This window comes from Vicia villosa, unplaced genomic scaffold (genome assembly GCF_029867415.1).
Source record: "Vicia villosa cultivar HV-30 ecotype Madison, WI unplaced genomic scaffold, Vvil1.0 ctg.002804F_1_1, whole genome shotgun sequence".
Classification (NCBI taxonomy): Eukaryota; Viridiplantae; Streptophyta; class Magnoliopsida; order Fabales; family Fabaceae; genus Vicia; species Vicia villosa.
The window spans coordinates 239,807-252,843 of record NW_026706036.1 but is presented as its reverse complement, the minus strand read 5'-3'; the positions used below and the strand labels follow the sequence as shown (position 1 = coordinate 252,843).

At 39.3% G+C, this 13,037-nt stretch overlaps 2 long non-coding RNA genes across 2 annotated transcripts; both read left to right on the top strand.

The window, feature by feature from the left end:
* Positions 1-206: 206 nt before the first annotated feature.
* LOC131639849 (uncharacterized) lies at positions 207-1,561 on the top strand. The gene is made up of 3 exons (XR_009295076.1): positions 207-264; positions 774-857; positions 1,236-1,561. It is a non-coding gene; the product is annotated as an uncharacterized LOC131639849 (long non-coding RNA).
* Positions 1,562-11,264: 9,703 nt separating this feature from the next.
* LOC131639850 (uncharacterized) lies at positions 11,265-12,619 on the top strand. Its single transcript, XR_009295077.1, has 3 exons — positions 11,265-11,322; positions 11,832-11,915; positions 12,294-12,619. It is a non-coding gene; the product is annotated as an uncharacterized LOC131639850 (long non-coding RNA).
* Positions 12,620-13,037: the final 418 nt, after the last annotated feature.

Sequence of the window (13,037 nt, the reverse complement as noted above, 5' to 3'; positions counted from 1 at the left end):
GAGTGAGGGAATTGAGAGAAGAGAAGTTGCAGGAGTGGTGGTGATTGAAGGAGGTTGAAGATGATTATGCGTGAAGGTTGAGAAATAGTTATGGTGTGTGGATGAGTGAGGGTGAAATGGCGTGGAGAGTGATGAAGAAGATGACTGAGAGATGAAGATGATGATGAGTGAAGTGTGAGAATGGCGTGTAGTGGTGGTGATGAATGGAAGTGAAGAGAGGAACTGGAGAATGGGTCGATGCTTGATTATATATGGCTTTCTCAGGTAAATTCTTCTGATTTTCTGTTAACTGATTCTGTTATGGGCTAGAAACTGTTAGGGAATAATAACTGAATTCTGTTAGGAGGTTATGAAAACTGTTAGTGTTGGTGATAATGCTGTTAGAGCTGTTAGGACAGTTAGGTGGTTAGTTACAAAATCTGAAGTCTGTTGTAAGTTAGTTACATGTTTCTGTTATGGAGGTTAGGATTATTTGAGAAAGTTAGTTGATTTTGATTAGTGTTAGGTTTTAGGAACCTGAAAGTTAGCTGGGAGGTTGTTAGTTCTGGATTTTTGTGATAAGATGTATGGCTTCGTTATGTATGATATGGTATGTGACTTATTTTGGATGTGTATCTTTGTTGTTTATATTTTATGACTGAAGCCTGAGTTTGGCCACTGTATTGCTGCAAGTACCACAATCTCTTGACATTGTTTGTAGACGTCGGTTTGAACTGAATGTATGACTGATGGTTTCAATGTGAACCGAATCTGATCCATTAACAAATGTGCAGGGCTGTAGCTTTCTTGGTGATGACGGTTGCTCGAAGTTGGAAGTGAAACTGCAGATTAAAGGCCGTGATCGAAACTGTTACGAGGTGAATGGGACTCTTTTTTCTTTTCCGAATTTTCGGTTACAACTATCCCGTCACCTCAATTCTGAACTGGCGTCTTTTTGAGTGTTGCATTACTTTGTATCAGAACATGATGAATGGCTTGTATGTTATGAATGAGATTTTGAGTTGAACTGGCTTTGGTTTGATCTTGCAGGTGGATGGTCATATTGAGTATAATGTATGCTGAATGTCAAGTATGTGTTGTTTTGGTTTAAACTTGTATTCTTTTGATTTGACTAGACTACTGCAGAATATTGTTTCTTTGGGATTTTTGAATTGGTTTGAACTTGGGTGCATGTCATGTGTATGGCAGGTTGGATTGATATTAATGTTGCGTGGTTTCGGCGTACATTGATGTAGGAGCAATTTCTTTGGAGCACAGTAGGTTTGGTTTCAGTCTCGTGTCCGATACGCATTCTTTTCCTTCAAACTGGACTCACTCCTATCAGCAGTTGAAGAGAAAGTCCCAGGAGCATCAGTTTGCTGAAATCAGTTTAGGTGGCTGGATGTTAGTACATGACTGAAGTGTGTATGCCAATTTGGGTATTGCCGACCGATTTGAATCAAGTTACTGACACACAGGTCATTGCACTACGTGTGATGCCTTGAGATAAATGGCTTTGTATTGTGAGTGGCCTTAGGCATCACGTTTTCTAATGTAATATTTTTCATGTACTTGGTATAACAGCAGATCTTGGCTTGAAAGTGTGATGAACAAAACTATTCTTTTTCCCTTTTTAAATGACTTTCCAAACTTTCCCTCCAATGCTTCAATTTAAATCTAACATTTCTCAACTTGCCTTTGACGAACCAATAGTAACATGGTATAACGAACTGGACCATAGCTTAAGAAAGATTCATAGTTATAAAATTAACCTCCATGTAGTTGACTTTGACCAAAAGTCAAGGTTTTCATCAAATTCTTTTAAATCTTTGAGATATCCATAAAGTCTCATGCACCATTTCAATCTTCACTATGAATTCAAACTCAGTGACTTGTACCCCTAATAACCGAATGGACCAAACCTTGAATTGATGAATAAATTAGATGAAATCATAATGATGGGATGATACACATAGTAATCATAGCATAACCTTAACGATTAATTGGTTGATGCAAACACAGTGAAATAAAACCCCGATCCATGATCAGTCGAAGCCTCAATAGAAACAAATTTGCATGAAATACGAACTCCAAACCATATGAAGTCTCAGCTCTATCAGTGACCTCGATCTCAAGCCAAATCTATTGAATAGCGATGCATGATGTGTTAGATGACCTAATGGAGGTATGTACATGAATGTAAAGTCTAAGCCAGTTAGGAATTAAAGGGTAGGACAAATTTGGGGTATGACAGCTGCCCCTATTTAATCGTCTTAAACTTGAAGGTGAGATTGGCGTTAGCCTTTCGAACATTCGAGGTAGAAGAAGATTAAATATCAAAGTACCAGAAATTTGTCCTAAGGAGAATATGGTGCGAGTGTTATCTTATTTTTGTTTTGATATCTGCTGGGGAAGGAGAAATTTGTTTTTATGATGGCAATATTTACAGTGAGTAATGGATGAACGGTGATAGCTTGTAACGTGGTAATGGTGCCAATACAAGGTTCTCGATGGAAATGAGTCTGTTGTATGAAACTGTGGTTGGGAAATACGGGTTTGATGGAAAGGTAGGACCTACGATCTGTGACTCGAAACTAGGGTAAGGTCAACGGACCTACGACCCACAAGAATTGAAAAAGACGAGGATAAGGTTGACAGACCTACGATCCACGAGAAATAAAAAAGACGAGGATAAGGTAGACAGACCTACGATCCACAAGAAATGAAAAAGACGAGGATAAGGTTGACAAACCTAGGATCCACAAGAAATGAAAAAGACGAGGATAAGGTTGACAGACCTACGATCCACGAGAATTGAAAAAGATGAGGATAAGGTTGACAGACCTACGATCCACAAGAATTGAAAAAGATGAGGATAAGGTTGACAGACCTACGATCCACAAGAATTGAAAAAGACGAGGATAAGGTTGACAGACCTACGATCCACGAGAATTGAAAAAGATGAGGATAAGGTTGACAGACCTACGATCCACAAGAATTGAAAAAGACGAGGATAAGGTTGACAGACCTACGATCCACGAGAATTGAAAAAGATGAGGATAAGGTTGACAGACCTACGATCCACAAGAATTGAAAAAGACGAGGATAAGGTTGACAGACCTACGATCCACAAGGATTGAAAAAGACGAGGATAAGGTTGCCAGACCTACGATCCACAAGGATATTATTGAAAAGCACTTAGACTGGGGATTGGAGGTTGGTAAAACCAAGTATCGGCACCGTGGGTGGAGGTTTGTAATGGAGTAGCAGATATCAATTGGAGTTTGTAAGGACATTTTATATGGGGATGTATCATTGTCGTGATTGAGGGATGATTTATGTTATCTGGCCTATGCCTTGTATGCATGTTTGGATTTTTTATGGCGTAATGCTCCATTTTTGATGGATATGCTGCGCTTTTGAGGATGCAATGTTATATGCAATGAATACTATATGCAGAATGCCAAATAAAGGCATTAGTGATGTAAACACCAGGGAGAATCCCCTTAGTGTTAAGGACCACGTGGAGGTGCCAATAGATATTGGAATTTGATTTGTAGGATGCACCTTCTTTGACTTGAAGAAAAATTCTGACTTTTCACCATGTGCCACTGCTTGGAGGATTTTCAGCTTAAGGAGATTCCCTTGATTCACCATGTTGGGGATGAGAAATCTAGATAAGGAGCCTTGGTTAAGGAAGTAGGACGACTCCTAGGAGAAATAAACTCCTATGCTCGAGGAATGGAACAAACTCTTGGGAGAAATAGACTCCATGCTTGGGGAGAGACCAAGATTCTAGGAGAAATAAACTCCTATGATTAGGGAGAGGACAATAAAGATCAGAAGATCGTGCCCCAAGTTTCATGACCCATGAAGGAAATTGCCCCTGTGGATCCTTGGAGAGATTTGCCAAATCTCGACGTAACTGCTCCAGATTGGTTGAACTCAAGAGAGATTCCTCGACTTGATTGCCCCAGATTGATCAAAGCTTGAAGAGATTTATCGACATGATTTCCCCCAGATATGCAGAATTTGAGAGGTCAAACCTCGACTTAATTGCCCCTGATTAGGTACATCTTACTAGAATCCTCAAGCTTTCATTGTTTTGAAGTCAAACAAATATGGAAACAACTTTACCACGCTCAACGGAGTCTTCAAACTCTTCCCCTCAAGGTAATCAAAGAATGCATTAACTGTTCATGCCCAACGGAGTTCTTTGGATAACTTGCCCCTTGATGGTCAATATTTGAGATGATTAGCTTTCCCTCCTCGGAGTTCTCAAGTCTCTTGTACTTTGACATGGTCGAGTTACTTACTGATTCTCATCACGGTAATTTCCTTGATGTTTAAGCACATATTTTGTATGCAAAAGAATGTTAATTCTAAGAATGATAATTCTAATGCAAAGCCTATGTTAGTCTTGAAGTTTAAAGAAACTTTTTATTGAAATGAGGTTGCGACCTCTTGTGAATGGATCACTAGTTGACACAACCTCGATTTTTGCACATGGAAGATAAAGTAGGCATACGATACCAACATGGATATGAGTCTCGCTTCATTGGGAGTCAGTTAAACGCTATCTCTTGGGAGTGTGCTTTCAAAATAACCCTACTTCAATTAGGACTTTTGAGGGTTGTAACTTGGCCAGGTTCACGGTTTTTTAAAAAACAAAGGATTTTTAGGCTCGAAATTATTTGGTACCCACCCCCTTCATGATGTTCTCCATTCCTAGGTTCAATTAATTCGACATGAGTGTTCATTCCTCATAAGGAATTTGGAATGGTTGAGGAATCAATGAGGTTTTTTGGACATGGCAGTCACTTCATCTTGCATTTTTGGTGTCTGATCACACGACTTTGTTCTTTTGATAAGGATTTTTATTTTGTAATCCTTATTTTTCGCTTCTGCTTTCCCTAACTTTTGCCTGGACAAATTCTCTTGAATTTTATTTTGGAGTCCAGCGGGATGCCCTAACTTTTGCCTAAGTCACTTATTTCAAGTTTTTGACTTAGCGGGCTTTCTTTTTTTTATTCACTTTTGAACAAGTCGTGTGATCTTGCGTTGCTCTCGATTTGTGGGAGGTGATTGTGACTGCCTCGTTCTTTGATTGATGAGGGATAACCATCGTTGTGTCGTCATCTCCTGACCTCTTGATAGAATAAGGATAATCATTGCGGTTTTGAAATTCCTCAACCTTTTGAAGGATAACCATTGTTGTATCCTTAGATGCACCTTTTGGTGAGTTTTGAACACTCGATCGAGTTAAATGAGCACTACCCTGCCCCAGGGTTAAAATAAGGGTTTTTTTTTTATGATTAGAAAAAGAAACTCCTACTTCAAGGCTCAAAGGGGTTGACGAGGGTCTATCTCCCTTATATCTCCAGTGTTTGGGGATTTGAAACAATGCCTGTACATCCTCAGTAGGGTTTTATTCGAAAACACACGATTAGAGATTTTGCATTTTTATTTTTCATCATTCTCCCTCAGCTTTTTGCATAAGCGAGCAATTAATAAAGTTGGTATCGTAATGCCAAAACATTTTATGAGTGATAACGAATGGATTACTTCAAGACAAACATAAACAATGTATTATGATTTTCATTCAGAAATTAACAAGTTTTTACATGCTATTGATGCTTAAACACACAAATGAAAAATTACAATGAGAATGCAGTAAGAAACTAAATGAGTGTCGTTGTTGAGGAGACTCGTCTCCGTCTGGACTTGCTGATCTCGAATACTTTCATCATTTCCTTCCAACCACTTCGGATTACTTCAAGAGAGAACTCCAACGAAGTCACCCATGAGTCGTAAGCTTTTTCTTTTTTTCTTTTACTTTAGGGATTCGAGCAATGCGAGTGAGACAATGCTCAAGATAAGAGTATGTCTTGCTTATCCCTCGTGCGGGAGCCCCAAGCATAGATGTTGTAGAAGTATTCATTATCGAAAGTGGAGGAACCTTGCATGGTCATCAAACTGAGAACTTGTGGTGAAGAAGACCTTGAGAATCAGGAGCATTGTGTAGAATACTCTTGATTACCACATGGAAGAAGATTCTGACGAAGTCACCCAAGAATTTGTAATGCTTTAGGGATTCGAGCAATGCGAGTGATGCAATGCTCAAGATAAGAGTGCGTCTTGCTTATCCCTCGTGCGGGAGCCCCAAGCATATTCATTGAAGAAGTATTTACCATTAAACATGGAGGAACCTTGTGTAGTCACCAAACTTAGAGAAGCTATTTGTTGCAAAGAGATCAAACACCAACTGAAACACCAACCTCCACGGATACAACTGAGCATAAGAACCTTGAGACGCTTCTACAACACATTATTGATTTCCTTTTTTGGAAAAGATTATGACAAAGTTGCTCGAGAATTTGTGGTGCTTTTATTATTATCATACCAACCAACTCAGACAAGGAAGTAGTTTTCAACCAAAATAAGGAATACTGAAGTGAGAATACGGAAATGAAGTGATGATTGCCAATGTTGAGGAGCCTTGACTCCATTTGGGCTTATTCTTCTTTTTTTTTTTTTTTTTGTGATACTTTCTGGAATACGGGCATTCACTTATGCGTGAACTCTTCGTTTTATGCGCAGGCCATTTGGAGTGAATGATATTACTTTGGAGTCAATGAGATCTTGGACTTTGTGTTTCAAAATACTACAATCCTCAGTTGAATGTCCAGATGTCCCAGAATGGTACTCACACCTTGCATTTAAGTCATATCCTTGAGGAATTGGTGTTGGAGGGGGCTTAAACTCCCTTAGTTGGACCAAAGAATCCTTGAGCAAATGAGAAAGCAGCTGACTATAGGTCATAAGAATTGGGTCAATTCTTCTTGGTGGTCTCCTTGGCATTTGTGGACCCTGCTGATGGCAATGATTCCAGTACCCATTCTGTTCAGGTGTCTTCCTCTTTTGACCTGGCTGTGAAACAAATGGAGACTGATGAGGTGGGAAACCTGGAACCCAAGATGGTGCATTATGCTTCTGATTTGAAGTAGATCTGACATAGAAGTATGAATCAACCTTTTCTTCCACCGCAATTGGAACCCCATTTCCTTGAACAAACATACCCTCAGGGGTGAACAAAATCACTTTTGAATCAATGAGATCTTGAACTTGATGTTTCAGTGCCCTACAATGCTCAACATCATGACCAGGCGCCCCAGAATGGAACTCACATCGAGCATTGGCATCAAAGTTGGGGGAAGCTTTTCAGGCGTAGCCAATTCTCGTAGCTCAACCAACTGAAGCTCCAGCAAACGGGGAAGTAACTGAGCGTAAGGCATCGGGATAGGATTGAGAATTCTCTGAGGTATCTTAGGCTTTTTCCCACACATTTGGCCCCCTTGAAGAACAAATTGGCATGGAGGTAATGGCACATGGAGTTGAGAAGGAACTTCCTGAGGTATTCCATGAGTGGGAAGGGATCCTACTGAAGAGAAGGGATCAACAACTTCCGTTGCAGCAGTAGGAACAACATCCCCTTCCTTCCTTAATACCGTCTTCAGAACTTCCATGACCAAGCTCAATTGAGTCTTCAACTGACTATTCTCTTCTTTCAGTGCATCCTGATTATGGACCAAATCTTGCATCTCCAACATAAGATGACCCATTTGTTCCCTCATCTCGTCCATTTCCTCACGGAGTTGTTCCATAGTTGACTTCGGAGTCGTGGCGGTGGGAAGTCAAATTTGTTGTTGATCTGGAAATCTGAAGAGAAAGGGTCCCATAAGTATCTGAGAGAACCATGAAATGCATGATAGTATGAATGCATGTTTTGTTTATGAGAGATCCTAAAGTCTTTTCGCACTTTTGTTTTGTTCCTTTTTTTTTTGAGATCAAAGCATTTTTTGTATAGGATATTTTTCTTTTCTTTTTTGCTGTTCTATTTCCTTTTCTTTTACATATCTTTTCTTTTCTTTTCTTTTCTTTTCTTTTCTCTTTTTTTGGAAATAGACTTTAGGATCTTTCATAAATGGAGTGGATAAAGCAATGATGTTATGCAATGCAAAAGCATGGGATCAACGGTCCATATAATCTTAGTAACCACTGTACAATCCTCTGAATAACTGATACAGGTCAAATGTCACAGGATCAAAGGTCCGACACCTTTTTGAATACCAGGAAAACCAATAGTCACCAACAGAATAGAATAGTCACCAACGGTACCTGTCATATATATCCCACCCCACTCACAGGTGAATCTAGGTCAAGGTAGGTCAATGGCTTCCAGCGTTATCAGTTCTCCTGAAACACCATCATTGTCGCAAATACATGCCAACAACGGTATCTCATTTGAACCTCGGCTGGTCGTGGGTCTCATGATCGCAATCAACAGAACCTGACATTCTGTTGGCGTCATGACTATCCACTCTATCCTAGGTATCCTATGTGTCAACTCTGGCCTGGGTATTGGGCCTTTTACCTCATAGAATCATCCCACCCAACCTGCAAAACAAAACAGAAAAATATGTGGCCCCCACGGGGACCCATAATATAGTCCAGATGCATGCGGAAAGTAAACATGATATGCAGACATATATACAAGATGTAAACATGTACACAAGATGTAAACACATAAACACATAAATAAACACCCAATAAACGAAACAAACAAAGGCTAGGATCGACTTGCTTAGGTAATCCCCAGCAGAGTCGCCAGCTGTCGCACGCTCGCGAAAAATGAACAGAGTCGCCACCAATATATTTATCCCATAAGGGAAAGGAATATCAGACAACCTGGCAAAGGATAAGAACGAGGTCTTGCGACCAGAGAATCAAGGTACGGGAGTCGGTTACGCAAGGGGAAGGTATTAGCACCCCTCGCGCCCATCGTACTCGATGGTATCCACCTATGTTTGTTTCTATCTAAAGGGTGTATAACTATGTCTATATCTAAATGCGAAATGAATGCAAAATGTAGGGAAAATAAAGAATTGTACTCGCACGGGCCCTACCCCGCTGCCTACGTATCCTTTTCAGGAATCAGAGTTACCGTAGCTCGGCTAAAGATTTTCTGTTTGTTTTTGTGTTTTTTAGTTGGGCGGAGTCAACGTTCACGTTCTTGCATAAGGGAAGACCTACGATGCGTACGAACGGAAATGACATTGCCCTTAAGTGCCAACGAGGCAAAAGAAAAAGAAATGATGGGTTTGTGTCTTTTAGGATAGATGAGTGGTGAACAGTTCCCAATACCGGGCCACTCACCACTTTCTCTACTTTGCTTTAGTCTGAACCATTGTTAGATGTTTTAAAGTGTTTTTGGTTGTGTATTTTTTAAGGGAATTTACTTCACGATTCGAATCACATAAAATGTATAATGATCGAGAAGCAGATTAGGGAATGAATCCCACTCACTTCCATCCCATTATGTAATGTTTGAGAAACAGATTAGAGAATGAATCTCACTCATTTCTCTCCCATTAACTAATGTTTGAGAAACAGATTAGGGAATGAATCCCACTCGTTTCTCTCCCATTAAGTAGTGACTGAGAAACAGATTAGGGAATGAATCCCACTCGTTTCTATGCCACTAAGCGATTGAGAAATAGATTAGGGAATGAATCCCACTCATTTCTCTATCACTTGCTTAATGTGATTCGCATCTTCCTTTTATTAATGTTTTAAAGAGTTGAAAAAGAAAAAGAATGCAAGAGGGAACTAACCTATTCTCTAATCTAAGTTATTCTAATTCCTATTGTTAACATGAGATAGATTCTAAAAGAAGCATACAAGTGGTATTAACAACATAGGCCCAAAATAAGGCCAAAAACTAAGCAACAAAGTCACACAACAATTACACAAAACGATCATGGAAATACTACAAAAACGATTCAAGCATTAGTACGAAAATGAAACTAAAAAATACTACTATTTTTTTATAAGCTTTTTATGTCAACAATCACCTAAAAGTCTAACAAAAGTCAAGAGATTTTTATCATGTTTACACCACTTTGAATTAAAACTAAAAACTACTTATTTTTTATGGGCTTTTTATGAAGGAAATTAAATGTCAAAATTAGTACTAGCCTAAAACCTAAATTTTAATACGCCTAAACTAGTATTTTTATTGTGAGATTTTTATGTCATTTCATTACCTAAAAGAAGTAGCAAAAAACTAAGTAAAAAAACCTAAAAAAACTATCAATTAAATGGAGTCAGGGGGTGCAAGTTGAATTCAGTGATGCATATAGCAGAGGCGTTGGGCCCAGGGTGTTGGCCCAACAGAGTTTTTTTGTATCAGTTTTGTCCAGCAAAAAGATGTCATGGGCCAAGGGGTGGTGTAATTAGCAGTTTCGTGTGCATAGCCCAAGGAATTATTGAACTGATCCACTTGCATCCAGATTTATTCAGATTTTTATTATGATTCAAAGTTAATCCTAATCACTATCCATTAACCAAATCAAACCTACATTAATTCAGACTTTAGGCTAATTAAGACTCAAATTAAATTAACAAGTATTAACAAATATACTTAAAGATGGAAAGAGGAATTTAGGGTTACAAACTTGTGGCTCTTGGGCTTCACGTGCTTCTTTCACCTCTTCCTCCTTGCTCTCACGACGGCGCGATGAAGATCTTCTTCTCACCGGCGAAAAAAGACTCCTCCTCCGCCATTGCGCGTCAGTCTCGTCTTCAATTCATTCTCTCCGATGAGCGTCCTCCGCCTCCTTCCGCGAGCTTCCTCTCTCTCCCTCAATGACTCGCGGCGGCACGATCCTCCCTTTCTTTCGAGCTCCGCCGCCGTTCTCACCGTCTAATTCTTCTCCACTTCTATCCTCAACAAAATTTCAATTCAATGTCTCCTAAACACCTGATTGGAGACCTGCAATGGAAGATCAAAAACCAGAGGTGAGATAATATTATGCGTCCTCTTGCTTTTATCTTCTTCTCGATTCTGTTTCTTCTTCTATCTTCTTCTGCTTGTTTTTTTTTGTGTTCTCGATTGCGTGTGTTGTGTTGCGAGATTGAGAGATGTTGAGAGAGTGTATCGGATTGAGGCTAAGCTCAGTTGAAACGAGATTTCGAGGTGAAGTCTCGTACAACAATGGTGAGAGAGCTTTAGTGAGAGAGTGAGGGAATTGAGAGAAGAGAAGTTGCAGGAGTGGTGGTGATTGAAGGAGGTTGAAGATGATTATGCGTGAAGGTTGAGAAATAGTTATGGTGTGTGGATGAGTGAGGGTGAAATGGCGTGGAGAGTGATGAAGAAGATGACTGAGAGATGAAGATGATGATGAGTGAAGTGTGAGAATGGCGTGTAGTGGTGGTGATGAATGGAAGTGAAGAGAGGAACTGGAGAATGGGTCGATGCTTGATTATATATGGCTTTCTCAGGTAAATTCTTCTGATTTTCTGTTAACTGATTCTGTTATGGGCTAGAAACTGTTAAGGAATAATAACTGAATTCTGTTAGGAGGTTATGAAAACTGTTAGTGTTGGTGATAATGCTGTTAGAGCTGTTAGGACAGTTAGGTGGTTAGTTACAAAATCTGAAGTCTGTTGTAAGTTAGTTACATGTTTCTGTTATGGAGGTTAGGATTATTTGAGAAAGTTAGTTGATTTTGATTAGTGTTAGGTTTTAGGAACCTGAAAGTTAGCTGGGAGGTTGTTAGTTCTGGATTTTTGTGATAAGATGTATGGCTTCGTTATGTATGATATGGTATGTGACTTATTTTGGATGTGTATCTTTGTTGTTTATATTTTATGACTGAAGCCTGAGTTTGGCCACTGTATTGCTGCAAGTACCACAATCTCTTGACATTGTTTGTAGACGTCGGTTTGAACTGAATGTATGACTGATGGTTTCAATGTGAACCGAATCTGATCCATTAACAAATGTGCAGGGCTGTAGCTTTCTTGGTGATGACGGTTGCTCGAAGTTGGAAGTGAAACTGCAGATTAAAGGCCGTGATCGAAACTGTTACGAGGTGAATGGGACTCTTTTTTCTTTTCCGAATTTTCGGTTACAACTATCCCGTCACCTCAATTCTGAACTGGCGTCTTTTTGAGTGTTGCATTACTTTGTATCAGAACATGATGAATGGCTTGTATGTTATGAATGAGATTTTGAGTTGAACTGGATTTGGTTTGATCTTGCAGGTGGATGGTCATATTGAGTATAATGTATGCTGAATGTCAAGTATGTGTTGTTTTGGTTTAAACTTGTATTCTTTTGATTTGACTAGACTACTGCAGAATATTGTTTCTTTGGGATTTTTGAATTGGTTTGAACTTGGGTGCATGTCATGTGTATGGCAGGTTGGATTGATATTAATGTTGCGTGGTTTCGGCGTACATTGATGTAGGAGCAATTTCTTTGGAGCACAGTAGGTTTGGTTTCAGTCTCGTGTCCGATACGCATTCTTTTCCTTCAAACTGGACTCACTCCTATCAGCAGTTGAAGAGAAAGTCCCAGGAGCATCAGTTTGCTGAAATCAGTTTAGGTGGCTGGATGTTAGTACATGACTGAAGTGTGTATGCCAATTTGGGTATTGCCGACCGATTTGAATCAAGTTACTGACACACAGGTCATTGCACTACGTGTGATGCCTTGAGATAAATGGCTTTGTATTGTGAGTGGCCTTAGGCATCACGTTTTCTAATGTAATATTTTTCATGTACTTGGTATAACAGCAGATCTTGGCTTGAAAGTGTGATGAACAAAACTATTCTTTTTCCCTTTTTAAATGACTTTCCAAACTTTCCCTCCAATGCTTCAATTTAAATCTAACATTTCTCAACTTGCCTTTGACGAACCAATAGTAACATGGTATAACGAACTGGACCATAGCTTAAGAAAGATTCATAGTTATAAAATTAACCTCCATGTAGTTGACTTTGACCAAAAGTCAAGGTTTTCATCAAATTCTTTTAAATCTTTGAGATATCCATAAAGTCTCATGCACCATTTCAATCTTCACTATGAATTCAAACTCAGTGACTTGTACCCCTAATAACCGAATGGACCAAACCTTGAATTGATGAATAAATTAGATGAAATCATAATGATGGGATGATACACATAGTAATCATAGCATAACCTTAACGAT